Source organism: Pogoniulus pusillus, chromosome 20 (assembly GCF_015220805.1).
Source record: "Pogoniulus pusillus isolate bPogPus1 chromosome 20, bPogPus1.pri, whole genome shotgun sequence".
NCBI lineage: Eukaryota > Metazoa > Chordata > Aves > Piciformes > Lybiidae > Pogoniulus > Pogoniulus pusillus.
In genome coordinates, this window is record NC_087283.1 from 13,190,001 (window position 1) to 13,217,500 (window position 27,500).

The 27,500-nt window shown below is 38.8% G+C and overlaps 1 protein-coding gene across 17 annotated transcripts in view; it reads right to left on the reverse strand.

The window, feature by feature from the left end:
- ZNF536 (zinc finger protein 536) overlaps positions 1 to 27,500 on the reverse strand; it is a 351,072-nt gene that overhangs the window by 242,335 nt on the left and 81,237 nt on the right. For 13 of the 17 annotated variants that reach the window (XR_010306047.1, XR_010306046.1, XR_010306045.1 and 10 more), the window contains one exon: positions 5,030 to 5,146. The exons of 1 other annotated variant lie outside the window; for it this stretch is intronic. The gene's annotated coding sequence lies outside the window, so the exon portion shown is untranslated. Of the gene's footprint in view, positions 1 to 4,874; positions 4,945 to 5,029; positions 5,147 to 22,232; positions 22,289 to 27,500 lie in introns of all 17 variants that reach the window. 3 more of the 17 variants (XR_010306048.1, XM_064160278.1, XM_064160270.1) reach the window with 2 other exon arrangements.

Here is a 27,500-nt window from a genome sequence, read left to right on the forward strand (position 1 = left end):
GGAAAAAAAAAAGATGCATAAAAGCAAGCAGTCCAAAGAACAATTCATGCAATCTGTCTTTTACTTCTGTAGCCTGTGTGGGAGATGCCTTTTTCCTCTATGCCCTATTAATTAGATGTGAATTAGAAGCCCATAGTCTACCTAGATGATATCTTGCAAGGTATTTAAAGTACAGGCTGCAGCCTCCTGCCTACTATTTGCCTCTGTTACCAGTAGCTCCCTTCCTAGAACTAAATCACTGCCTTCTAAGTCGCTGGCTTCAAAATAAGTTTTTTAATAGTTTATTAAAACAGCTCTAAGACTTTTTTTTTTTGTCCTCCATTTTGGCAAAATATTTATTCTTTCTTTAAGGAGTTTGATAGATGTAATCATCTAAAGAACGTCCTGCCAGTTTTAAGTTAGTCACAGATACAGCTGTGGAGATCATGTTTGCTGTCAGTACCAGAAACTCGTCAACCACTGTCTCTTACCAGTTCTTCCCCCATCAGCTTTCCTGTCTTTGTTTACTAGCATATTCCCAGATCTTTTCATTACTTATCTGCTTGTCAGACAGCCATTTTCACAGCCTCCATTAGCTTCATCAGTCTTGACTTAAGCAGCTATCTGCTATGCAGCCCACTTTCCATTGAAACCTACCCAGCTTGTGCACAGCTCCAAATCCTTTAGAATGCTCACAAGAAACTAGGTAACTAGTGGATGAGTTAAAATGCAAAACATCTAAAACTTGATACACTGCAGGATTGAGATAATGTTATATGAAGGCTTTTGAACAAACATGGTTTCTTCTCATGTGCAAGAATAGTGACTTTGTGAATGCTACAGAAAAGATATGATAAAATTACATCAGGTCTCTAATTGCTAATGAAATCAGTCTGACTACAGAGATATCAAGATTCTTCTGCACAGATCCATTTATACATACTGCTGCTGTTAAAGTTAATAAAAACACTGCTACTGATAATCATAGAGGAAAGTTTTCATGTGTATTTTAACTGTGAATTAATTTTTTGTCCTGTTTATATTATGCTTGGTTTTGAGCTGACCTATCCAACATCTTTTGTTTATTTCAGAGACCTGGGACTAAAAAGTGAAATGTGCTCATCTCACTTTTAGAAAACAGTCTCTAGCTAATTCTACTTAATTCTGCTCATACAGACTCCTACACCAAGGATGCAGAGTGGGACTTTCCTACAAAGCAACCACAAATTCAGTAAATTACCCATGTTGGATTCTGACATCTGTCAAATACTGATCCACTACCTGGACTTTAATGAGGCCAGGTTTGGAGAAAGACACTATTCAACATGAAAGACAATCACAGTTTGCTTCACTATTTCTAACTGCCTCAACAATACAATGCCAAGCCAGTTCACATATTTGTTTATAGGTATGATTTCCATAAGACTATTATTTTCATATAAAATATTATTTTACGCATGTACTAAAATGATTCAATTTAAGATGTGGAAGTTTTTTGAAGAAAAATAGTGTGGTATAGTAATTTGATTATACCTAGAATCAGATACTGCATTCTACAAGCAAACAATTTCTATGAACATGAACAGTTTCTAGCTATGTAGCTGTGATTCATGCATTTAAAATGATAAATTTCAACCCATCAATAGTAAATCAATTGCAGGTATAGAAGATAAAACTGAAATAATTCATCATAACACTATAGGGAAACACAAAGAGTAGATGTAATGGGTCGTTTTGACTTTAAATTGAAATCTGTTTCTAGGTTTTTCAAGGACAATTCGCTTTACAAAACTTTAATGCATACATAAAAATCGCCCATCAGCACATCTGATCCAAATATACTAATGATTTTTATTGGTCAGATCTTGAAAGTAAGGTTTATTTTTATGGAGTATGCATTAATTAACCCAGCATGTACTATCTTCCAGTATATCTAGCCAAGTACTTTCATTTAAACATGTTTATTGTGAAATGTTTGCATTCCCAACATTTGTGGCCCACACACAGACTATTTCATACTTCACTTCTGAGCAGTTACAAAAGTTAAAAGGAGTTATTGTTTTTGATTAATGCATTTTGGGGGACTTTTTTTTTGAATGTTCCAAAACTACACTCTGAAGACATTCTTCTACATGAAAACATCTAACTGTATTTATCTTGAAACCAGAGGATTAAGAGAGAACGAGTGGGATTCACTTTAGATCACTGCAATTTTTGCACGCAAGTTCACGTTATTAACATTTGATATCTAATTTGAACTCAGGCAGCATATTAATTGATTTGATACAACAGTATCAATCGCAAAAAGAAAAGCCATGTACACAGATACATGGAGTGTGCTACAGATGGGAGTTCTAAGGCTGTGGCTGTCATCTTTTGATTAAGAAAAGGAAATGATTTCACTAAAAAGATATTCCCTCTTGTGTTGTTTTGTTTTAACTGAGTTTGTACTTTCCACCAAACTGGACATATTTATTGAGACTCATAAGTTACTTCACGGTTACCAACATCACTGTAATCTCAACAAACTATCTTTTTTCTTGCCAATTATCTAAATATCATAACTATAAAATATCTTAAAACATTCTCTGTAGTGTAAACATCTTAGCTACAAAGCTTTAAGTGTAAACAGTATGATGCATCAGAATGATTTTAAGCGATGTTATAAAAACTGCTCTTAAAAACTAAACAAAAATGTAAAGCTTCCATCTGTTTTATGATTTTTCCACTGTAGAACTACTGCTGTGTGCCAGTGTACTGAACCATGGCTTGCTAAAGAGATTGCTGGGGTCACAGATTGAAAAAACAAAGAGCAAGTCTTTAATGGTTGACTTTTTTCTCAAGTCTCCTTGATACGGTTTGAACAGAATTAAGTGCATGGCAGCAGCAAACAGAACATAAAAATGCTCATGTCATCTGTTGCAGGGGGATCCTTCACAGGACGATTAGTGTTTTGCTGAAGATGTCATTTAAGTAGTTATCTTAAGTTCTTTTGTGGCTGCATACCTATACTGTCACCACCAAACAGCTGCTATGCTTTGATTCTTTGCACTGTGCGTGTACAGTATATATGCATGTAAATATAGATTGTAGATTGCACACCAAAGGAGGGAGAGCACACACATGCAGACATGTTTTATGTGAATCTTTGCTTCAGTATGAGCAACAGTGATTTTGAAATTCTGGACATTCTTTTCACTGAACACTGAGAGAAGGGTAAGCTACGTAAGGGGCAAGAAAAAAAGTTCTTACCATCTTACAATGCATAATTGCATGTATAAGAATTTAAAAGCAAACAAGGAAGCTACCTAACTACTCAGTGCAAAGCTAGTCTATGAATTCTTATAAAAGTAGCAATAAATTTATGCTTTTATGAAATCAATTTACTTCATACAGAAAAACCTGAACCTTACACACAGCAAAGTACTTCAGCACACACTTAACTACAAGCATTCGACTAACCCACTGTAGCCTCAGACCATTCTTCTAAGCAATTTTTCATTATATGCTGATAAAAGTTTGCAAAATGAGCCTCATTCACTTCAGCCAGTCTTTCATGGCCAAACTGTGCAACTACCAAGTGGTAGCAGTGTTCAAGATGCATTCTCCCAAACTATAGGAGAGCAGTACTTAAGAAATACAGCACAACGAGGCTGTAGCTTTATTAGCTCATATGGCAACTATCCAGAAATAACAGGAATACTAGAGGTCATTGTTTCCTTAATTTACATACTTCTTGGAGAGCTATCGTCAGATCTTACTGAGTTTCACCTTATTTCTGGGACCTTGTTACCTGCTGCTCAGGGGCCACTATCTTAGGGAAAAAAACTGTCTCCTCACCAGAGAAAACCTTAGGACCCTAGTGGCCATTCCCCAGTTTTATCCAAGCAAATCTCTGATGAGAATGTATTTCCACTGAAGCAGCTATGGCCAGACAAGCTCATACCTTCTCCTACATACATACCTACCTTGCAGTGCAGAATTTTATGCCTGCCAGGAAAAAGACCAAAAGCAACTTCTCAAATGCAATTTTTGTTTGTGTTTGTTTGGTTTTGTTTTTAACTCTCTACTGATCAAGAAATTCTGTCTCTCATCTTTGACTTCATGTGTTGGGGAAAAGTAAGCAGCCCATCAACACATGGAGAGATTTTGACTCTACCCTCTAGCATACAGCTTTGATGACACTGCCTAAATGAATCCAGCAAATGCACAGGTAAATTCTGTTACCCTTAGCCCTACGGGGAAGGCAGTTCACATAATGTGAACAAGTGACAGGACCCAAGTCTCAGGAAGTGATACAGTAACCTCATCACATAACTGCACCATTGCCCTTTCTATTCAAGTTTAGCACCTCCTTTCTCTACTCTGCGTTCTCTCTACTCACACAGGAGAAAATCTGGTAATCCTTACTCATGCAAATCTTAACAGCAATCAGGCAGGTTTTGCTTTCAGTAAAATTTTTGTGTATGTTTAACTGCACTCCCTGAGGCAACTGCAACTCCTGAATGCTTTAAACTGGCTAGCTTGGACTCAAAAAAAAAGCTTTCTAAGAAACAGGAGAGCTGGCACAGTGTACTGCAATGGTACTGCATTGTGAAGCTTTCTAAATGACTGTCTGCAAGAGTTGCAGCAACTACAATACAAACATAGCCTACATGATTCTGAACAAAGTCTAAATATACTCTATCACATCCATATTGTCCTCTTCCACCATTCTCTTTCCAATTAAAAAAAAAAGCATCTTAAGTAACACGTATCTGGTATTCTTCCCTTAAAGAGTGTTAATTGTGGGAGGAAAAAAAACACCTTCAACCCATCACACCAGCTGTTTTAATGACCGACAGGAAAAAAAGGTGTTTAAGGTAAAGATATGTTTTAGCTGTTAGTTGACATACCAGTGTGCCCATGCATTTTTCGTGCTTGCTGCAGAGAACAGTCTGTTTCACATGATTTTCCCAGCTTTACCTGCAAAGGGAGTGAGTCTCCTGCCATTCTGGGAAATGTAAGTCAATTCAAGAACTGATCACATTGTACATACAATCTGTCTTACCTGCAGCAGCCAGAGCAGTGAAGTCTAGTAGTCAGTGCACATGTCTAGAGAGTGGGAACGGACATCAACACGTGGCCCAGGAGAGATCCTTTATCCTCTTTGCCTCAGTTTCCCCATCTGCAAAACCAGGTAAAAAGAAGAGCTGAGTAAACAGAACAAAACATTGTGGTTCAGAGTAAAATTCTGGGTTAACAGCATCAGGAACACTTCACTGTTTTCTGGTTTTGTCTGTCTGCAAAATTTGGAGCATATGTGCTGTACCAATATTAGCACGTCTTCACAGTCAACATCTAGCATGAATGCTTAAATATTCATTGACTTCAAATTTCAAACTGAAGTTTGAATTTGACATTCATTCTGTAGATGTAACAGCATCAACCATTAATCAGGGGATGGAAATAATACCAATCAGTTTATATAATCTACGAACTGTGGTCAAAATGTATACTTGCAATACATAATCTAGAAATTTTAAAGTATTAGCTGCTTAAGTAAATCATGTGGTATGTCCCCTCCCTCTTCTAACTGGCTGATTTATATAACTGAGCAACCATACAAAACTCCTGAGATGTATGTTCAGCTGTAACGCTCGCAATTTACATTGTGTATTGAATCAAGTAAATATGTAACTCGTGCAATCAGAGAACAGAAGAAATAACATGATTTAGGTAACCAGCTATGACTACAAATTTATAAATAGTCTAATAAAAAAAATGTACAAATAGAGATTATTTTTAAATGCATTACTCACTGAAGAATTCTGTAAGTAACCACTGAATAAATACTTTCCACATGCACGGCAAAAGAAAAACTCCAAAATGTACCTATGGAGTCACTATGAATTTTTTTATTCAGGTTCACCTACCCAGTGATTCTCCCCTCCTGCTCCCTTAAACTACATCTTATAAATGGGAAATTGAACTCTGTAGTTTCTAATGCACTGTCTTTGTGGATTAGCTCATTTTTAGGCAAGCTACAGCAATATCTAATGCAAACACTTCCATTTAGTAGAATTAAAAAAAGACACACCAAAACAATAAGCAAAAAGTAAAGTTACCAAATCCTTTCTAGAAATTATGTGAATGGATCATTTCAATCCTGCTCGGTGCCCAGATCCTCTCAGCTATGACCTTCTGGTCTCTTTTTTAGCACTTTTTTTTCAAATTTAAACAAATCTTTACCTTGAGGAGGAGAGCCACTGACCAACACAACAGTTACTAAGTGCATTTCTTTCCTATGCTTGAGTCGTGCAAAACCTTTGCACTTGTCAAACCATGGCTTGTTTTTCTCAACTTAGGGTTGCTGTTTAGTGTTTAGAATTCTTAATCTTTAGACAAGTTTGTTATGGTACAGAATGAGAAAGGAAAGAAGAACATTCAATTTAAATGAACCCATGCCTTCTGCTCAACCAAAGAAACTCAAACTTTGGAGATTCAATTTCAAGGTAAAGAGGAAAGATCCCATGTAGCATATCTCTGTAAACCAGAAAACAACTAACACTTTGCAAATTGTCTTATCCCAGACATAAACAATGTGGATGAGTCTGGCCAGTCCACTTGCACTTCTGTTTCTGAAATCACTAATAAATTTTGAGAGGGGTTATTTTTAAAGCAGCTCTACGAGTGTTTCAGCTCACTACTGTCAGCTTCAGATCTCAAATGTAATTTGATTTATAATTACATTTTAAAAACTAGCATTAAAATGACATTAGAGGGGTCATAATCTGAACTTTTTAATAGTTAGGCACGTAGCATACATTTAGAAATGGAGCTCCAACAGGATTCATCTGGAGCATATTCTGACCAGAATTCCTTCCTTCAGCCATTTCAGTACTCTGCTGAAGCTGGTGTGCCAAGAAGCCATTGTGAAGCCTTACATGTCAGTGTTTTTTCAAATGTAAACAGACTGAAATACACTGCTGGACATTTGTAAGTCAAAGTCTTTTCTTGCATTACAGTCAGTCCCAAGTTTGTAAACAGCAACGGGTAAGAAAGTGCCAGAGACTCTGGAATTAGGCCTCTGCACTGAAAAGACACATCTTACTTCCCTTGCAAAATCTAGTTGGCTACATCACTCCTGAACTTTGGAGTGGCTTTAATTCTCTTAGCCTCTGTGACACAGATCGATTTAGGGGTGCTGACTTCTAGGAACTACTCAAATTGGTCAAGTTATACTTGTGCCAGCCAAAATGCCTGTACAGCAGCTCCAACAACTGTTAATAGATGGGTGTCAGCTGAGAACTACCTGTTCTCCCAACTGTGCATACAACTCAAACTGGCAATCAGTGCAATCTGCAGTACTGTGTTTGTAGCTGCAAGCCTGGCACCTCTTGAATGCAAGATAGGGTTTGGACACACTCATTGTACAATTTACCTTGTTCTCTTAGTCTGACCTTCTTAGAAGAAAACAGCGGCATCTGACTATTACTTCAGATGCAAAAGACAGACAAGGAATTCAGTTTCTCAATGCTAGCACTAAAGTAAATGATCTAGTTAAAATTTAAACCAAAAAAACCCAAACACCATAACCAGAGAGCTGTGCCTTAAAACCAAGTTTGAGATTTTACAGGCTTTTACTCCATAATTTGTACTTGAGCCTTCTGTTATTTTTAAACAAATCTAATTTCTTACAGCTGTGAAATTTACATTTTAAGAGTGTCTAGTGGCCATGTGCATTAATTACTTTATTGTAATATTTTAATGAGTTTGGGGTTCAACTCTGAAAGAATCCTGCTGAATTCATGTTTCCCCACAGAATTGCACTAGAACCTGATTCAATCACAACTTCACACACTCCAATCCAACCCTGATAGCCTTGCACAGTATTTCCAGTTATCTTACTACAGCCCTGAACTTTAAAACTGTCTCAAAATTTTAAGGACTTCTGACCAAACTGGCACTACCCTGAGTCAGGAACAGAGCTAAGCTTTGAGAAGGTTTATATTTAGGACTTAATGTGCTGGGTGAGCCTAACCTCAATAGAAACAGGTAGCAAAATGCAAAATTCAACTGTGACAGCTAACATCTGGGCCACTCTTGCTCTTCATGACACTTAACTAACGATGCAAATGCTTCCTTCTTAGTGTATATGGCATAAAAACATTTAAGGATAAAAGATTACGACCCTCACTCACCTACCCCTGCAAAGATTTGCTAAATTCACCAGAGAAGATCAGAAATGCACTACTGGAAGATTTCCACTTTGTGCAAAATAGTTGAAAAGCATTACACTATCCATGCTTCCACCTCAGTATTAGCTTTATGGATTTTAGTGGTTTGTGTCACACTAAATTATTTCTTCTTCATCTGTGAGTGTGCATCAATAGTAGCTGGAAATAAGTAAAGTAAGACTGGTTTTACCAAGCTATTTTCAGCCAGGACTTAGTGTCTGTGCTTACAGTGTTGTAGGTGTAACTTCTCATCCTGAGGACTGAGGCAGAAACCATCAGACCACCAAGAATCTCTACAATTTAACCTGAAGAGATAAACCTTATTTCAGCATGCAAACACACCTAAATTCTCTAAGAATAAAGCAAATATGCAAATTACATAACACTGAAGAACACATTCAAGTCCAAAAGAAGATAAACACAGGAAAAGTGAGACTGACTGTTCGTAGTCCGTTGTGGCAATAGAGGTTCATCACTTGCCAAGTGCATCTTCTGACACTATGCTCAGTGTCACACCTGAAAATCTGACCATGTATGTCCACAACTCCAACCTCTCTTTGCTAGGGCAAATACAGAACTGTAAGTTCAACGGACTACCCAGCTTCTAAAAAAAGTATGTTTTTAAACCATCTACAATAAGAGCAACAGTTATTATTCAGTACATGCTTTTTATCAGATTGAAGATAAACTTTATTATAACTGGTGGAGATGATATCAATGATTTGTGGTCTATGAGAATTCTGTAATGAGAAATGGTAATCTGTCTTGGGGCAAACAATATTGTTCTGTTTACTATGCAATTAACAATATTAAGTCAAGATTGTATAACTGATAGCTGAAAAAATGGGTGGAAGGAAGAAACTGAAAGCACTGGAAACTTTCACAGGACAATTATCTGAGGACTATAAATTATTTATGGTGCCTTAGCCTGACACTCTCTCTCATCCTCACAGAAATGTTCCTCACTGCGGCAGAGATGCTCAATGTAAAAATATTGGACTGCAAGCAGTTTAGGGAAAAGCCAGAATCTCTTCCTGTTGCAAGTAGTGAATGTAAAGGGTAGCACAGTAATTCAACTTTCAGAAAAGCACAGAAAAGTTTTACCTGAAAAGGTATGACAAGAATTACAAAAAGAGAAGAGAGGCCTAATCTTAAATTCCTGGTAGAGTACCTCCCTTGCCTTTCATTGCTTTAATTTTCTAGACTGAGTCCTATACCTTTGTGTCACTGAAACTGTACTTATTTACTCTTAGATCAGCCTTAAGCAACCAACATATGGAGCTGTGAACACCACAGACATAGCAGAAACAGCCCTTAAGTAAAGGTCAGAGTAAATCATATTGGGAGTCAAGTGGGGCCACTTTCAAGTGGCTGGTTAAGACAAGGGCTGACCTATAATGGAGCTTCTCTGTAAAACAATACCTTTTTTTTTTTTTACTTTTATGTTATAAAGTACAGAATCATAAGTATGATTGACCACAGAAACGTGGCTGCCTTTTTTCTCTTCTGTTCCTTAGCCATACACAAGCAGTCCAGCCCTTGTAGCTCTGATTATGCAACACTAGTAATTTTGAGGTTGCCTCAACAGGAACTCAGAGAGAGCTGCAGTGCAAAGCTTTAGTAGTGAGCAAGCAGACCTATGAAGTGCAGGGTCTTTCTTGCTAAATTGATCCTAAAAAAAGAAAAAAAAAAATTCAAAAGATCACATTCTTAAACTAGCCAATTCCTTTTGTAGTACTTTGGAAACGCAATGCTCCTTGGAGAGCTCCATTGCACCCAGCAGGCAGAAGCCACACTTAAGACAACGTGATGCACCAGCTCTCTGGCAGCCAGGATGCTACAAGTGACTGCTTCCAGCAGCCTTGCATCCCCTCTCCTGCACCTCTCACACTTAAGGATAGGTGCTTTAAATTCCCATAGACCACTGAATAATAACATCTGGCTGATCCAGAAGATTAGCAGCTTATTCCACCTTTGTTCTCTGCCTTCTTTTAAGATGAGCAATGAATGACACCACAGCAGGCATAACTCTCAGGCACAAAAGCTAAAAAAATTGTAGGATGTTTTGAGGAGTGATGTAAAACTTAACAGAGTTTTAGAAGGGAATATGCTACACAGCTCTCAAATTCTCTTTACTTTCTTGAACACTGCAACACAAAATCAGTATCAAATGGCTGCAAGAACAACCTCCTTAAAACTGAGAAAAATACCAAGTTTGAATAAAGTGTGCAGTGAATTTAGGGCTTTCCTTTGCACAAGATAAGACTTAAAGAGTTTCACAGCAATAAACAAGCAGATATAGTAAAATTAAATGGGAGGGAAGAAATGGTCAGAGTATAAAACTTCATGTTCCTGTACACAATGCACCAGTGATTGGGTAGAAGTTAACACACAAGCTTACATTTAAAAAACAAAAAACAACTACAATTTTGAGGAAAAACACTCAATAACTGATATTTATAGGGCTCCATTCCTTTTCCTGAGGAGGCCCTGGGTCTGGCCACTGTTCATCATGATGGCTCAAGATTTACTCCCAGATGAAGAACTTCTCCCATACCAATAAACAGGTATAATCATTTTCTCCAGAGAGCATTTTTTTTCTTTTCAGTAATTAGCCTACTTAAATATTTTAATGGAACAACTGACGTAGAATAGCACAAAAGGTTCTCTGACCATAATATAAAGTAAGACACACGATTCCTAAAAACTTTTGTATGAAGGAGGTCTAGGGTTTACAAAACAGGCAGCTCTAAAACTGTTTTTTAAAGGTCATAAATTAGGTACTCTCTTAAATGTAATTCAATCATCCACTGTTATAGTAGCTTGATTCTATTAGTTGTCCTATGCATTTTACAAAACAGAACTCCATTACCATTATTCACTTATAGTTTCCCCTCTATAAGTGGATATTCTGCTCAACAGGCTTTAAATAGATTTTTTCCCCCCTGAAATTGCTATTACGCATACTTTTACTCAAAGGGCAAAGTAGGCATAGGATTATGCTTGTACTTCTTGCAAAGGATACATTTTCAGCAATCAGAACCACATTCCTATGAGGTAAAAATACTCTATATAAGCCGATTGCTTCTATCCCTCCTAACCTTGCTCAATAAGGACTCTATTCTGATCTTTTGAGTTACACACAAGTTTTCCAATTTGGCTGAATAAAGGTATCTTGTTGGGCAGCCTGATAAGCATATTCTGCGTCTCATATTCTGCCCTTGGAATGTTCAAGGTGGATCTCAATTCTAAGATGCTGCTGGGGGCAGGGGGGGGAGTAGTGTTTTTATTTTTAAACACAGACTTTATTTTACTTTCTCCAGTTCAAGAATTCAGCACAGAACTCTTGCTCTTACATACCTTGCTAAAGCAAGCACTAAAGTGAACCAGTGAAAACATAAACCACATCACATACACAGCCATAAGATTTTTAGAGCAATTTACCTAGGCTGTAGTTATGTTCCACCCTCTGAAATATCTACTAGATCATTCATCCCTCATTTTGTCTTAATTTCACTGTGAATAAACATGCACTCTCACCTCTCACAATTCAGATGACTCTGTTCTGAACAAGAGGAAAAAAAGACACAGGAGTGCATGCAGAGAGGTATAGTGCTGGACCAAACCACATCACCCATAGCCAGTCTCAAAAGAACTTAGCCACCTTGCGGCTTTGAGCCACATGCTGCAATAATTTGCCACCAAAGAAATCCTGACCCACTGAAGCATCATAGTTGCAACAGCACAATCTGTACATAAAAATATGTATGTCTAGAGAGCCAAGTCCTCCTTCAGCTGGTTACCATATTCTATGTCTTACTTCTTAAAACAGGACAGATGGCAGAAATCATACACTGTTGTTCTTTTCATTGGCAACGCCAATCCCAGATAATCGAGTCAGTCAGCCACCAGCAGATACTCTTTCTCTCAGAGGAAAGGGTTGAATTTCATCTGACCACTGAACTTCAGCTTGCACTTGAGGTTCTAATTTTCTTCTGGTCTTAGCCCATTTCTGTCTCGCTCTGGCACACACTGCCCTAGTAAGTACATTTATTACCTCAGTAATTCCTCTGGGGGCTGTCTTACTTTCACTTTGTATCTGGACTCACATAAGCATCTCTCCATTTTACAAGGAAACATTTATTAGCCTCTGATCAGAGTTTCCTGTTCTATCATGCAGCATCCCATTGTCTGTTATTCTTCCAAGGCAGGCTAACAAGTTGCATGCTACTGGGCAGCTTTTGCTTGTGGCATTGAGTGCTAGCAGTGCAGCACAGGTGTGAACAAGGTAGGTGGGGGACAACCAGGCATTCTGGGTTTTCTTCTGATCATCTTGCAAACCCTTCTTCAGCTGGCCACACACAGAGTCATATGGGAGCCATATACTGTGGCAGCATTCACCAGTTACCAGTGGCACTGGGTGGCCGGTGATTTTTAGGTTGCCCTGTTCGTGCTACCTGTTCACGCCCTTGGGACCAGCACAGGAAAGGACTACGACAGTCTCCTTCACCCAAGGATTCCTCAGCTATGAGGTTGATCTTATTACTTTGGGACACTTAAACAATACAGGGTAAGCCTATTATATCACAAAACCAGGGATTTCTGCTGTAATTCCTCCATTTTCCTAATTGTCTGACTTGAGAGCTGCTCATAGGTTTCTTTCCCTGGTAGATGTGGGTCATCACTACGTACTTCTGTTTCTCCAAATCCATCCTGCAAAACTCCTCAGTATTAACAACCATTTGGTAGAACTGGTACCATGTAAAAACTGTTCAGCCTTCCACGGTGTTACACAGGAAACTTTGACTGTGATCCACCCTCCAGCACAGTCAAATCTTCAGAGGAGATAAAAAAACATATCACTGATAGAAAATAAAATTTCACGGATCTACCCCAGCTGAAGATCTGAACCCACCCTAGGGACAAGAAAAGAATTTCAATGCATAGTCTATTTTACTACATAAAAAGTCTCTCATCCGCATCACCCTGCTATTTTTTACTCCTATGTAAGCAGACAACATTTGTATTCAGCTGCTCAGTTATAAATAAAAACCATTTTTACATGGGTGGATTGGAGTGGCCTTTTTTTTTCCCCCCCTCTTTCGGTTCCCATTATTTTATATATTACACACATGTTCTGTCAGCGAAGCTCACTTTGTTAACTGAAACATCTGTGGTACCCTGCTGTGGAGAAGGCCAACACTGCTGCTGCTGTTGCTGCCTGTCTTTATTAGCCGCTGATTTGCTGCTCTAGTCCTCTGACGGCGTGCCGTGCTCCAGCTCGCCTCCGTAACGCCAGGGCTGCGCAGCACACACAATGAGATTCTAAGAACTGGCAGAGAGGTCTTGTTGGTTCACAATATGGCAGTTGCCGTCTAGATGAAACCTTGATTTCATATCTTCACATCTGCATTCATGCAGGCACCGATTTTTACACTTCTAAAGAAGCCTATGCAGATTGCTTTTTAAGCTGAAAGAAGGTACGTGCTCCTCAAAATGCAGGACCTCTTACTTGGGGCTCCCACAAGGTCTGGCTGTTGAGCAGTCTTAATATTTCTTAACTTTTGGCCAAATAAAAAGTTACCTGGACTGATCTCTTTTAGCCTTCTTTTCAGTTGTGTTTTACAGTCGTAGTCCTGACATTCTGCACAGCCCCATGAAACTCTCTGGGATCTACTGTTACTGTGGAATTGTGGCCCAAGGTTTATAAGTACAGATCTCTTATGACCCATGATAAGATTTTAAAAGATCAACTTAAAGATTAAAACAGGAAAAAAAACCCAACTATGTTTCTTAAATAACATTTGTAGAGATAAGATATTCAGATATACTTGATAGGAAATGAAGCAATCTCTGTGTATTTTATACATTTACTTTCTGCAAACAATCACACCTTGGTAAAATCAGCTTCACCATTTCCCCTCTGAAAAAGAAATCTAAACCATCTTATCTTTGCATAGATTTCTTATGCGTGAGATGACTGCATTTAAGAATCTGAGAAATATGATTGTTAAACCACAACACTTAACAAGAACCTTCAGGGGAAGATGCAGGAGCAACTCACGAAAACAGTTGCACGGACCAGATTTCCAGCTGGTGATGTTCCTTTTAGAGATCTACCGGTTTAAGAACTTTCTCTCTAATACAGAGATAAGACAAGAAGTAGTTAAAGGCACTTCCTTCCCTTAAGAAAAAAAAAATACTGATGACAGAAAAATCTGAACTGAGTTCTGAGTCCCATAGGTAAACTCAAACCAGCTTTTTTCTAGGTTTTACCGGATCTCTCAAGGACTCTGGGCCTGACTCAGAGAATAATTATGGTATGGAAACATCATGTGACTGCTGTCACAGATCTTTTACATGCAAGTCAGTGTGCATGTGTGTCCAATTCAAGATCCAAAACTGAAGACTTGTGTGGAAATAATTACAAATTAAAATAAAACACAAGTTTTGAAAACAGCCTGGTATTTTCTTTAGAAAACCAGTTAATCACCTAGCCTCTGTGGGAAGGTTCAGAAGTTACTGTATAATGAAGTGCTAGTAGCAAGCACCTTTCTCTATCTTTGAGAAGCAAGACTGTGATGACAACAAATAATCAAGGAAATAAACTCCTCTCATCGCTTCCCTTTTGCTTGAAGCTTTGTTTTCAAATTTGCTTTTTATATTACCCAGTATTAGTACCCCAAAACCAGCTACATTCAATGCAAGCACTGGAAGGATCTTTCCGTATTTAAAATCCAAACCTCATTGCCCATGCCCTAAAAACAACCAAGATATGATGGCAGAATATCACCACCTTTAGATTACCCAGCTAACAAGCCCGTGTACAGTATAAGATGCTTTAGAACTGTTCTCTAGACGATTCACTCTTTTTACCTGTATTTGACAAGGAGCTAATCTGATAGTCACAGGCTGTCCCTCTCCTCAGAGAGAGAAAAGAGATGGCATACTATTGCTACTGATGCCACTCACTAAGGATCGCCTTAGAGATGCTATTTCAAAGCTTCTGGAGATCAAGGCAGTCACAGACGCTTTCCACTATGTAAGGAGTAAAGTACCTGAGCAATAGCAAGGATTTGATCTTAAACTTACAAGATTGTTCTTATTTGGGGGAAAGTGAAAGGAAGGAATAAAATTAATGTATAAGCATAAACACGCCCAGAACTTGGAAGATGAACTGAAAAGACAATTATCTTTATAAATTTTTAAACTACAAACAGATTGACACAGGACAATTTTCCATCTGCCCAGATCCTTCTGCAGGACATATGCAGAAGATAGCTCCGAGTTAGTTCATTTCTTCATATGAAAGATTTTCCTAAGATATCGGGGTGGGGAGGGAGGGGAGAGGGCAGTGTTATGTTGGAATGGTAGCAATTTCTCTTTTATCCTTTGTGTATGTCACCGTCTATTGTTACCCAGTTTTTAAACATTCATCTGCATATTTAATCCATGCAAAAATTAGTCCCAGCATCTTTTTTTTTTTCCCCTGAATAACGTTTGGTGGTCATTGCTTCACAATTGCAAACAATCCTCTATTGCTATTGAGTGCAGCAGCCAGGCTTGTTTCACGCTGGAGGTTAGAATATGATCCTAAGTCCATTAAATCACAGAGTCTTTTTAAAGTTTAATCTTGAGAGGATTTGTGTTGTAAACAAAGGACACTATACATGGGAAAGAAACAACAGAAAACTATGAACTTATGACTCTAACACAACCCCAAGTTCAAATTTTCTGTGTGATTTAGCAAGAAAATTCTGAGCTTTCAGCAGCAGTACACACGCCCTGGCATGTGGGCAACACTAAACTAAGAACTGATGCTCACATCCAAAACACACATATGGATCCCATTTCACTATAGACGTGATTCTTCATGTGCAAAACATGTGTCTGACTGCTTTTCTTTGGCTTTTTAATACGTTGCTGCTTCTTTGGTGGGGGCAGGGAGCAGAGAAGTAAATAATTTCTGTGGTACTTGAATATATGTTACCCATGAAGAGAAGGGCCTGGGATTCAAGGCCAGGTAAAAAGCCTGTACTTAACTGAAAGTCTCAATTTCAACTAAATGCCACAGTGAGAAACTTAGTCCACTATACAGCTTCTGTAACACGTTAATCTATCCCACTCTGTAATTGCTGGATAGGAAAGGGAAAAAGGGCTCCAGATGCTAATAACTTGGAAGTGGTAATTAGAGGAGTCCACATTACTGCTGTGAGACTCCCATCTTCCCTTGATTACTGGAGAGAAAATTTTGTCCAATGGGTCTCCTTCTCACTTCCAAAACATGCAGCAGTTCCGTGTTCCTCAGTTCCATCTCCTCACTGAAGGCGTCAACAGGAGCTTCAGTGGGCCTAGGAAACATTTTTTACCTTCTCTAGCACTGGAGGATGCTGTATTTCCCACAGAAAGCATAGGAAAATATTCACAAGGTCGTAAGGTAACCTAACAGCGAAGTACCACAAGCTCCAAATTTAGCTGTGTAAGTTCAAAACTGCCTCCTGCAGGCCCAAGTTTGAGTGTGAGAAAGAAGAAGAGAATTTGCTCCTCTTGTTTTCAAGGGTAACAAAAGTCTTTAAAAGCTTGCTGAACGTTTATATATAATCTCTGGGACCATAGAGAAGAAATGTCTGCAAAGTGTCCGAATGTCGCATGAGAAAGTAAAAGGAAAAATACACTTATCACAAAGAGGGAATGCATTTGTATTACTGTATTGAAATAGCACAAGGCTACAATGACAGGCTAGAATTTTTTCTCTGGGACTGTAACCAATATTTTCCATTTCAAGTTACCACAATGTATGAGTGACTCAGAATTAATAGAAATTATAGACATAAGTCGGTAGGCCCTTTGGTGAGGGAGAGCCTCAAATTCAAGTATCATTAAAGGAGAAAAGGTTAACTAGCCCTCTGAACAACCATTGGATCCATTTCCACTGCTGACACACTGACCAAAAAAGCATGCTTAGATTTTACCAAGTATGTCTGTCTTCATAGTTCCCAGACCATAGCTCAGAATGTTAAATTCTTGGCGCTGAAAGGCTTTTTTTTTGGTCCCTGAAATGTAACATCACACATAACACTAAACGTAATCTGTGACTCCAAATAACAACAGCAGCAGGAGTAACTATGTGGTGCTGCAGTGATGAGAATTAAGTTACAGAAATGTCTCAATTCCACTTTTTCAGATTTGATATGTCATTTCATTAAACAACCATGAATTATTGAATATTAATAATTTGAAATCAGTGATGTGCCTTAAGATACACATTTACAGACTATTTCTCTTAACCTTTCTTTTGCTGTAACTGAATATTGACGTTTTGGCTGCTCATGAAAAGAAAAGAAACAACAACCAAGCAAACAAACAAGGAGACTGTTAGCCAAAGCCAATGTACATTAGCAAAGCCGGGTCCAGAAGATGAGCAATCTCTCCTCTATTTTAAGACCTGATCCTACATTTGTTTAGGGCATGTAAATCGCCATGCTTTTCCAATAGCTCCATCAGACCTGGAGAGGTAAGTCTTAAAAGTGAAAACTGTAGCTGACATGTCTTTTTTTTTTTCTCCCTGTGTAGACTTCTAAAAGAGAAGGCCTATGAATACAGTTAAAAAAAAATAAATCAATCAATGAAAAAATTATTTGGCACAGGTGTTCCCATTATTGTGCTCCATTTGGAAAGCCCACACATTCAGCACACCTTCAATTTGCACACCCAGCTGTGTGAGGTGGTGGTCTATTGTTAGTTTGCAATAAAAAGCATGAAGTAATATTGGCAAACTCAGGAGCTTTGTTTTTTTTTCTTACTTATGATGTCTCTCTGCATCTATTTATCTAGTTCTCCTGGCTTTGTTTCTGGGTTCCTATTCAGCATATTCAAAAAGGGTCAGAATAGGTTTTAAAGATGTAATGCCACGCTCAAGCCTTTTGAACACTAAGGGAAAAACCTCAAAAGGTTCATGCATAAGGGAACAAAGATGTAAGTATAGCTTTGAACCTGAGGGGCTCTCTGACTGCAAGCAAGTGCATTGCCAGCATGTCACAGGTGTACACCACATGAGCAAGTGAAAAAATAACATGCGATAGTGGAGGAGTGTGATGCTGACGGGTCCGAGTCCAGAATGCATTAATCCCAGGGTGAGCCTGTGCATCTGTTAGGTATTTATGTAGTTCCTACTAGTAGTTTGTACAGATATCTAAGCAGGTGAACATCAACAGCTTTGAAACCATATGTTAAAGGCAGCCTGTGAGATGGTACGAGGAGGTCTCTTCCAACCTAGCTGGATTCTGTGATTAGGCTATCAGGCATTATGGGTCTGGCAAGGAAGAGCGGACACCTACTGACTATAACATTGCCCTGGTTAGCTGGGACTCCTGGGCCTTAAGTCAGACTCCTGTTGATTTAGCTGTGTGAAACCGGGGCAAATAACTGACTCTTCCTCTCCATCTCCCCATCCCTGAACAGTAGGTAGTAAATATGACTACAGAATGACAGCTCTTTTCTTCCTTTTCTAATTTCTAGCTTTGGACGGGGTGAGGGGAGGGGAAAGGGTGAGGAGAAAGGAAAAAAGGGTTAGTACAAAGCACCAGGTGTGTTAAGAGCAATTTTTAGATGCTGATTTTAGTTTGTCAGAAGACAACAGAGTCAAGATCTGTATCCTGGTAGTTAGAGAAACATGCTATAGCAGAGAACTAAGTCCTGTTCCTTTGTCTGATTCACAAATTGTTTTATTCTTCCTTTTATATTTTAACTCGGCTCATCCCATTTCCCAGGGCAGCCTCCTGGTAAGTGCAAATAAGCAAAGTATTTTCCAAAAGAAAAAATAATGCACTTTCCAAAAGTGACATTTTGTCTATAATGTTTATTTTCTCCACAAAATACCCTCAGCAAGGAACTGTGAGAATTCACTCATCTTTGAATGAATTTATAAAACATGCCAAGAGGTCTCTGGCTGAAATGTGGGAATATGGTTGTTTTGGTGTTTTGCTTTTTATGATTAGCACAGAGTATTAGAATCCAAAAATTGTCAGTTCACACACCACCTTTAACCTAGACCACTCAATTTCTGCTGCCATACATTACTTTTCTTGGAAGTGAAATCTGTTTTCACATTAAATGCTGAGTTCTAAAGGAGGGCTGGTAGGAAAATTGAAGTTACAAAGACACAAAAACAAAAACTAGCTTTGGAGTCCTATAAGATCCTGTTTCTACAAGAGTAATTCCACCTTTGAAAATCTTGGTGTGACTACATGAATTAATCAAAAGCTGCAATTTCATTTCATCCCAAATGGTTCATATATATATATACACACACACACAGTGCTAGAGAAATAAGCCTCCTCCCCCTTATGAAGTATTATGGTCTCAGTGAAAAACATTCACAAACAATTCACCTGTAGGACATCTGTCTCAGTACAGCATTGCCCAAATTCTGCTCCCAGACTTTACCAGTCTATGGTAAATACCACAGATTTCAAACAGCTTTACCGACACTGCTACTTAGTGCTCCTGAAGGAAAAAAAATCATCCCACCTTCCCATTGTCTTGTACATCTACTTGCAATGGAATCAGAACACACACTCTGTGTAGCCCTTTTCAAATTACTTCCCCCATACTTCCATCCCAAGAGGATATTATCCATATCTTACTCCTTCATGATATAATTAGCTTGTTGCAATCCTGGGAAGTGAATCATTCACCCCTTCTTTTGCCCCAACTCTGAAGAACCTATTGCAAGGGCCCTCTTGTAGCTCACCGCTCTGTAGGGTGTGGAAAGAGACAACATAATTTCTCTACAACTGATACCAGAGAGAAGAATCCTGCTCACCTTCTAGTACTTTGCTTCAATGAAACACAGGTAGTACAGAAGGTATGCATGTGAAGTCAGTGGTTTACCAGATACCTTTGTTTCTTGAGGGCACTTAGAGTGCCTGGCAGGACTCACCTACTCTAGCACCTGGACTAACACAGGCAACTCTAGGTCTAGTGCTGCAGTAGCACAGCTCCACAGACAGCACAAAGTCATGAATGACATTTCTACTGTGCATTAGGAAATGCCAATTGACATTCTTAATTCTAGGAGATGTGCATTGCATGGCATCTATATGCCCCAAACATTCTCAGGAATACAGCTCAAAGAGTATTAAAATTGAGCAGAATCAGTCTATCACTCTTCTGTTTTTAAAAAAATGAGAATTTATTTATTCAGCTTAAAGATTAAATATGATTAAGATTCCTATAAGATGCCTAGGTTTTATGAAATAACATGCAGTAGCCATCAAAATATTGATAGCCATTGGTAAATTACTTCTGGTGTTTAATCAATGTTATCTTTTTATCATCCAATTTTTCCTTCAAGTCTGCTTCTAACATTAAACTACATTTCATCAAGGTTGGTAAAATGTTTAGAAAGGAACAGATGTCAGAATATGGGGATTGCCAATAACACTGATGGAAGCCAGTAATTTCTTTCCTGTCCAAAGGCAAAAGAATGAAGAATAATCTAGACTGTATACAATAATACGAGATTTACTACAACATTAATGGCTATAAAAAGTAAAAGTATACAAAAGCTATCTCTGTTTTTTTCCAAGCCATCACTAAGGGCAGTGTTTTTCTATTTGAGACCATTTTTACTGGAAAATGAAAGGTCTATGTATTCTTAAATCCTTAAATAGCCATAAAATATAGATGAAGACACAGGCTAGTGTTAGTTGCTTCCAAATATACTTGTATATTAGTCTATTGTGTGAGTTAATAATTTTGCCAAATCTCAGAAAATGTGGATGCAATCTTTCCTTTAAGAAAGCTGCTCAGCTTGTTATTTACAGATTGTAACATTTACATAAGAGTTTGGTTTAACAAGAGATATAAATATAGATAAAACCCTTAGGACTTCATTCTTTAAACTGCCCTCTAAAAATCTGCCCTACAATTTGCACACTGAATTTTGTGCAGACTATTCTTGGAAGCCTTTTGTGAATTAGGGAGAACTGACTCGAAACAGGGGCTGGTTAATCACAATTTTGCAAATTGTACGTAGCAATCATCCTCACATTGTGAAATTCAGATCTATAAAATGCTGATGTTTTAAAGCTGAAAAATAAATAAGCAAAGTAAGACTACTTTGCTAAGGGAAAAAAAAAAAAGAGGCAAGAGTATATAAGACTTCTTTTAAGGATTTTTTTTTTTGGTAAGGGAAGTAGCATTGTAAGTAAAGGGCATCTCCATACCATATCTCAACTGCAAGCCCACCCTGGAAAAATTCTACCTGCTCTAGTCTCATATCAACAGTCACCTGAATATACCAGGCAATTTCTGCACTTCCAGGAATAAACTTCCCATTCCCCCTAATCCAGATGGCTCCTATATAGTTGTCTACAATCTCAAAAAGGCCTCTGGTTGAGGAACAACTGATGAAACTTCACACTTTTACCTGTCTGTTGCTGTCTTCTGTGACCTAGTCAAAGCTGCTTTGATTAAATATCCAGACCGTCACTTGAGCATCAACCGCAGCAACATGGATACAATACTTTATGATGCATGTTGAATGCAAACACTTGAGAATAATAGCTGGCAACTAAACAGTTTGAGGGAGGAGAAGCTGAATTTATGTGGAAAAGATGATGCCTCAAAGAAGATATTTTTTGTTCTGCTTTCAAGTTGCAGCTAATGTAACTTCATCAGCATTTAGAACAAAGCCGATTCAAGATTCTTCTTCTCGACGCAGGTTTTGCAACTCCTAACATATAGAATAGATGAAGGTCTCTTTCTATTTATTTCTCCTTATCTGTTGCAGAAAGACCTTGCCAAACTGTCTGTTTTGAGTGTACAAGGATATGCCTAAACTCACATAAAGTATTTTCTGTTATCAATGTAATTATAACAACAAGAACTTTCCACTGGGGTTCAGCCATGACGCAGTGTGTGTCGCTCACCCTCCTGCCATTCCAAGCCCCCTCACTATGGACACAAGTCACAAACAGTGGAAACTCTGTTCTCCTTATGCTGATCCTCCCCAAAGGTCAGGTTTCTTACCTCAAACATTCCAGCAGTTGCTTAGACTGCAGTTCAGGAATTTTGTGTAACTGCTTCTAGAAAGCAAATATTTATGTTAGTAAATACCATTAAAGTATTACTGTTGTTCAGGTATTCTTGTTAGTAAACTGCTAAACAGCAGAAGGAGAACTCTAAACTAAATGGATGGAAAGATATTGTAGTGGTGTATTAAACTTTACCACGTTACTTTACTGTGCTAAGTGTTTTATCAAACCAAAGTCCAGTCATTAACTCTTTTTATGGAATTGTGTGTTTTCAGAATTCATACAAATTCTGGCCCCTTTGCTACAGAAGGTCAGTAGAGGCAGCTTGGTGGTGCTGGCAAACTTGCTGAAGGTGCACTCAATCCTACTGCCCACATTGCTAACAAAAAAGTTAATCAGCACCAGCCTCAGTACAGACACCTGAGGAACATCACTCGCCACTTTGCTTAGACAATGAGCCATGGACTATCACTCTATGAGTGGGATCATCAAGCCAGTTCCTTTTCCCCAGAAAAAAAATATATGTTGGAAATTTTCTCTTTGTTATTTTGAAGATGACCTGACCAGTGAATCCAGATGTATTCATTAAGACTTTCAAACACGTTTCAGAGTGCATCAAGCCTAAATGCAGGACAGTAGATGATCCATTCATCATATGCAAAATCATCATAAACATCACCTAGGCCATTTAATTTACTTGAGAAACATTAGCAGCACTGAACTTGCAAATACTTTGTATTTCAGAAGGAAAATGCCCAAGACTAGATTTCTTTTTAAATGAATTTAACATCAAGTAGTAAAAAAACACCATGTTTGTTAAATCCAGCTAGATTGGTCATAAGGCAAATGCTTTGCATCTGTTTTTGTTAACTTCCCTGAGTTATTTCCACCAAACAATTTTACACTTCCTACAGCCCAGCTTTTAGTCAGGATCTCAGAAGATCCTATTTTCTATTGTGTTTCAGGCAAAGATATTTCAGAAATGTAATATGAACATGGATTCAAAGTTCACAACACTTTAACAAAAAAAAGAAAACAAAACCCCAGTAGTTATGTATCTAAAACCCCAAATGATAACTCCAGCACCAGGTGATTCATGATCCCAGTGCTTTGGGATTTCCATCAGTTCTCAGGATTGCCTCCAAAACAGCAGCAGGTACTGGAAGTACAGCTGCTCTGTAGTAACTGATTCTATATGTTGACTCAAACATTAGGGTGTTTCCTGTATCTATATGACTCCTTCAATTATGGAAAGTTGCAGAAGACTAAACCAGCTCATGACATGTCAGCCTGTTGACAGATACAACTGTCTCTTAACGTTTATTTAATGCCTGAGAAGATTTGACCTCGTGGACAACACAAGGCAACACTTCTTAGAATCATAGGATCAACCAGGTTGGAAGAGACCTCCAAGATCATCCAGTCCAACCTAACACCCAGCCTTATCCAGTCAACTTCGCACAAGTTTAGAGGCTCTCAGGGCAACATGAAGCATTTCCTTGAGAAAACTAGGCAGTTTGTTTAGAGCAGAGTAGAATGGTGCTTAAAAGTCTACTCTTATTAATGCTCTTATTTAACAGGACTACTTTGGAATTACTGAAGTTGTCTGCTCAAAGCAAAACTATTGCCAGATACTGCTGACCACAGTTCAGTCCAAGAGGAGCAGAACTTCCTAACGCAGCACCTGAAGTAGAAGGGATACAGATCCTGATTTCATAAACCAGAGAGACTCAAAAGATACTACTAACTAAAAACTCTCAAAACTCCTTCTCTCTCTCTCTCTCTCTAGGAGAGAAAGACTTGAACATTTGTCTCTTCAGAGACATCTGTAAATATTTCTTTGGCTACATCCACATGGGTAGACCTTGCTTTATAACTGTAGAATGCTGTCAGACAACTCTGAGGGACTAAGCCATATCAAGCCACATTGAAATGTGTAATGGAAGTAGACTTCAATTTCAAACAATAATACTATCTTCTCACAAAACCAGTATCATACACAATCATGGGTTTCAAACTTTTAAAAGCTTTACTATTTTAAAATTTTAAGCAGAGAAGTGCAAGGGCTCTCAAACACTGGAATAGGCTCCCAGGGAGGTGGTTGAATCGCTGTCCTTGGAGGCGTTTCAAGAGGCAGATATGTAGTGCTAAGGGATTTGGTTTAGCACCAGACTTGGTAGAGTTAGATAATGGTTGGATTTGATGGCCCTAAAGGTCTCTCCCAACTGAAGTGGTTCTATGATTCTGCAGTTCAAACCGAATCTGTCTTCTTCACCATGCTTCTCATGGCCCAGTACCTCATGTTAATGCTTTCGTGTCTCTAAAGGTACCTACTGCTTTGGGTGAACACATGTTGCTATTCTATGCCAACTGTGGCTGTGCATGCTACCTTGGGTCATTTTAAGCCACTTTTGATTAACTTCCCCTGTTTAACAATATTTTTAGGAAGTTTATAATCTCTGTGGCTAGAAATATACAACACAAAACATGTGCTGCATATGAAAATCTGAGTAGACATTCACAATTTACATAGTTCCCTTTGAGGGGAATGAGAAAGAAGCACAGTGTGTTTATTATCTGTCCCTAAGTGTTTTTTGTCAAATTTTGACTCTGCCACCATTCTTCAGTGACAGACATTAGGTATGACATTTTTTGACACAATATCAATAGTGACATCAGTACTATTTGACACAAGGCACATTGGGGTTATTTGACACAGACAATTGGATAGCTCAGGGCGCTGGAGATCCAATGCATAAAGAATTTTACCTCCAAGTCACCAGTGAATATCTAGTCCAGTGCTTTCTAACTGTTTCAAACCAATGGCTCCTCAGAGTCTTATGCAGAAGGAGTTTGGGTGCATTGAACAGATGTCCAGAAAACAAAAATCAACACAATAAATTATATTAATCTGTGCCCTATGTTGAAACACCATGGAATGAATAGACAGCAACAATGCTATTCTTCTACTGCTATCTGTAATTCCTTTTAAAAATGGTCAAATCCCAGAGGAGATACAGGAGGACCAAACGAGTCAGAGAGCACTACAGCTGTAGCCTCCTGAATAAGATTTCTGTCTCAACAGCCTTCAGTCCCACGGCCTTCATTAACAGTTAAATATACATATGGGAAAATATACAAATGTGAAACACTACTTTCAATGATGTGTTTTCCAAATATTTCACAATTGGCTTATACATAGAACTCACAAATGCTGAAAACAAAATTTATAACATATATGATCACTCTAGAATTTCCTAGAGTGCCACAGTTCTGATTAAACAAAGCACTTCTACCTACATCCAATAAAGCACTCACCCAAGAGCAAAGCCTTGCAATATCTATTAGGCAGCTGGCTGAGTTCCTGAATCCTATGTTATGGCTCAAGGCCTGGAAGCTCTGGACATGAGCAGCAAGAGGTGCTACTTGGGGGTACATATGAACCTGTCTGGGTCTACAGTGTGGTCACCTGTGTAAGGTGCCTAAGGTGCTGGGGGAATTTTATACTACTAAGCACTGCACTCAGAAAACTCCACTGTTTTTCTACAGTGTATGAATCCTCTTTCGAGGCAGACATTTCACTTTGTGTTATTGTAAGGTTACGCTTCCATTCCAACGCCATCAGCACATGCACCTTCATAGGAGCACAACTTCCTTAAGGAACAGGACTTCTTTCTGAAAAGTTCAGAACTAAGTGCCTTACTTACAGAGTTTTTAAATAAATGCCAATACCAAATCAGAGTTAATCCATGTGCAAAACATGCCCTTTTCCCCCTGTTAATGTGGAAGAGATGACTGCCTCCCCCACCCCTCGGCGTGAAGTGTCCAAGATAGGGCTGGACAGGCCCTTGAGCATCTGGTCTAGTGGAAGGTGTCCCTGTCTGTGGCAGGGGTTTGGAATGAGGTGATCTTTAAGGTGCCTTCCAACCCCCAAACCATTCTATGATTAGCCTGTTTGTCCCAGGAGATTAGCCTGTTTATCACAGGAAGTCATCAATGTAACCCTGTGTTTGACTAGAGAATGGCACACAGTTAATAGCTAGAACCAATAGTTAGGCTACCAATTACATTTCAAATTTATTCTAAATTAGACTATTCTAACTCCCACACTCCTTCATTGTTCTGCAAATTGAAGATTTCCTAAGGGGGAAAAAAACAACCAACCACAAACTACAAGAACATCCTAGCTGAGAATCAAAGTACATGAAGCACATTGACTCTCCCTTAAGAAAGTCTCCCACGTTGTTAGCTATCATAGAAAAAGAGGCAAGGCACACTTCATTAATCATGTATTGGGACACACTGACATATTGTGACTTCACAAACAAGTTACATCTAAACAAAAAAAACCAAAAAAACATAAGAACAGTATGTATTCTAGTGCAACAAAAAGCATTTCTGGAGCAAACTGTTGGGGCTGAATCACCAAGGAAGCTAGCAGCACACCACTCCCACAAAGTAAGGATAATAAAGCTTTCACGAGACTACACAGAAACCATGCCACAAGGCATTTCCACCTCTCTCAAAAATCACACATTTTCCCAAAGTCTGACCCATGTTTTCCTACCATCACTCCCACAAGGCCACAGAAAGGAGTCCACTGCTAATCCACAATGCTCACCAGTCTCAGACTTCAAAATTTCCCCTCTACAAAGTAAAAGAATGCTAAACAGTAGTCCAGCCTCTCCCTGCCATGTTATTTAAATTATATTTGATTATACAGTTCAAGTCTTACTTTGCCAAAAGCTTTACATCACAAGGTGTACTGCATGCTGCTTCATCCCAGTTTTTGAGGAAGGTTTGTCCTAGGCACAAATAAACATTATCCCTCTCATGAGAATGAGGAGTTTATGATATAATTCCAGTGTGAACAACCACTACCTTTCTGTTTGTATGTCTTTATCCAAATAAAACCACCAGTGGTTGGACAACCCTTTCTGCATCTGGACTGCATCCAGTTCTGGAGTACTGCACTGAGTTCTGAAGCCCCTATTACAAGAGGGATGTGGAGATGCTGGAGCGTGCCCAGAGAAGGGCCATGAGGATGACCAGAGGGCTGCAGCACCTCTCCTATGAGGACAGGCTGAAAGAGTTGGGGCTGTTCAGTCTGGAAAAGAGGAGGCTGCCAGGTGACCTTACTGTGGCCTTTCAGTTTCTGAAGGGGGCCCACAAAAAAGCTGGGGAGGGAATTCTTAGGCTATCAGGGAGTGACAGGACTGGGGGAATGGAGCAAAGCTGGAGATGGGTAGGTTCAGACTGGATG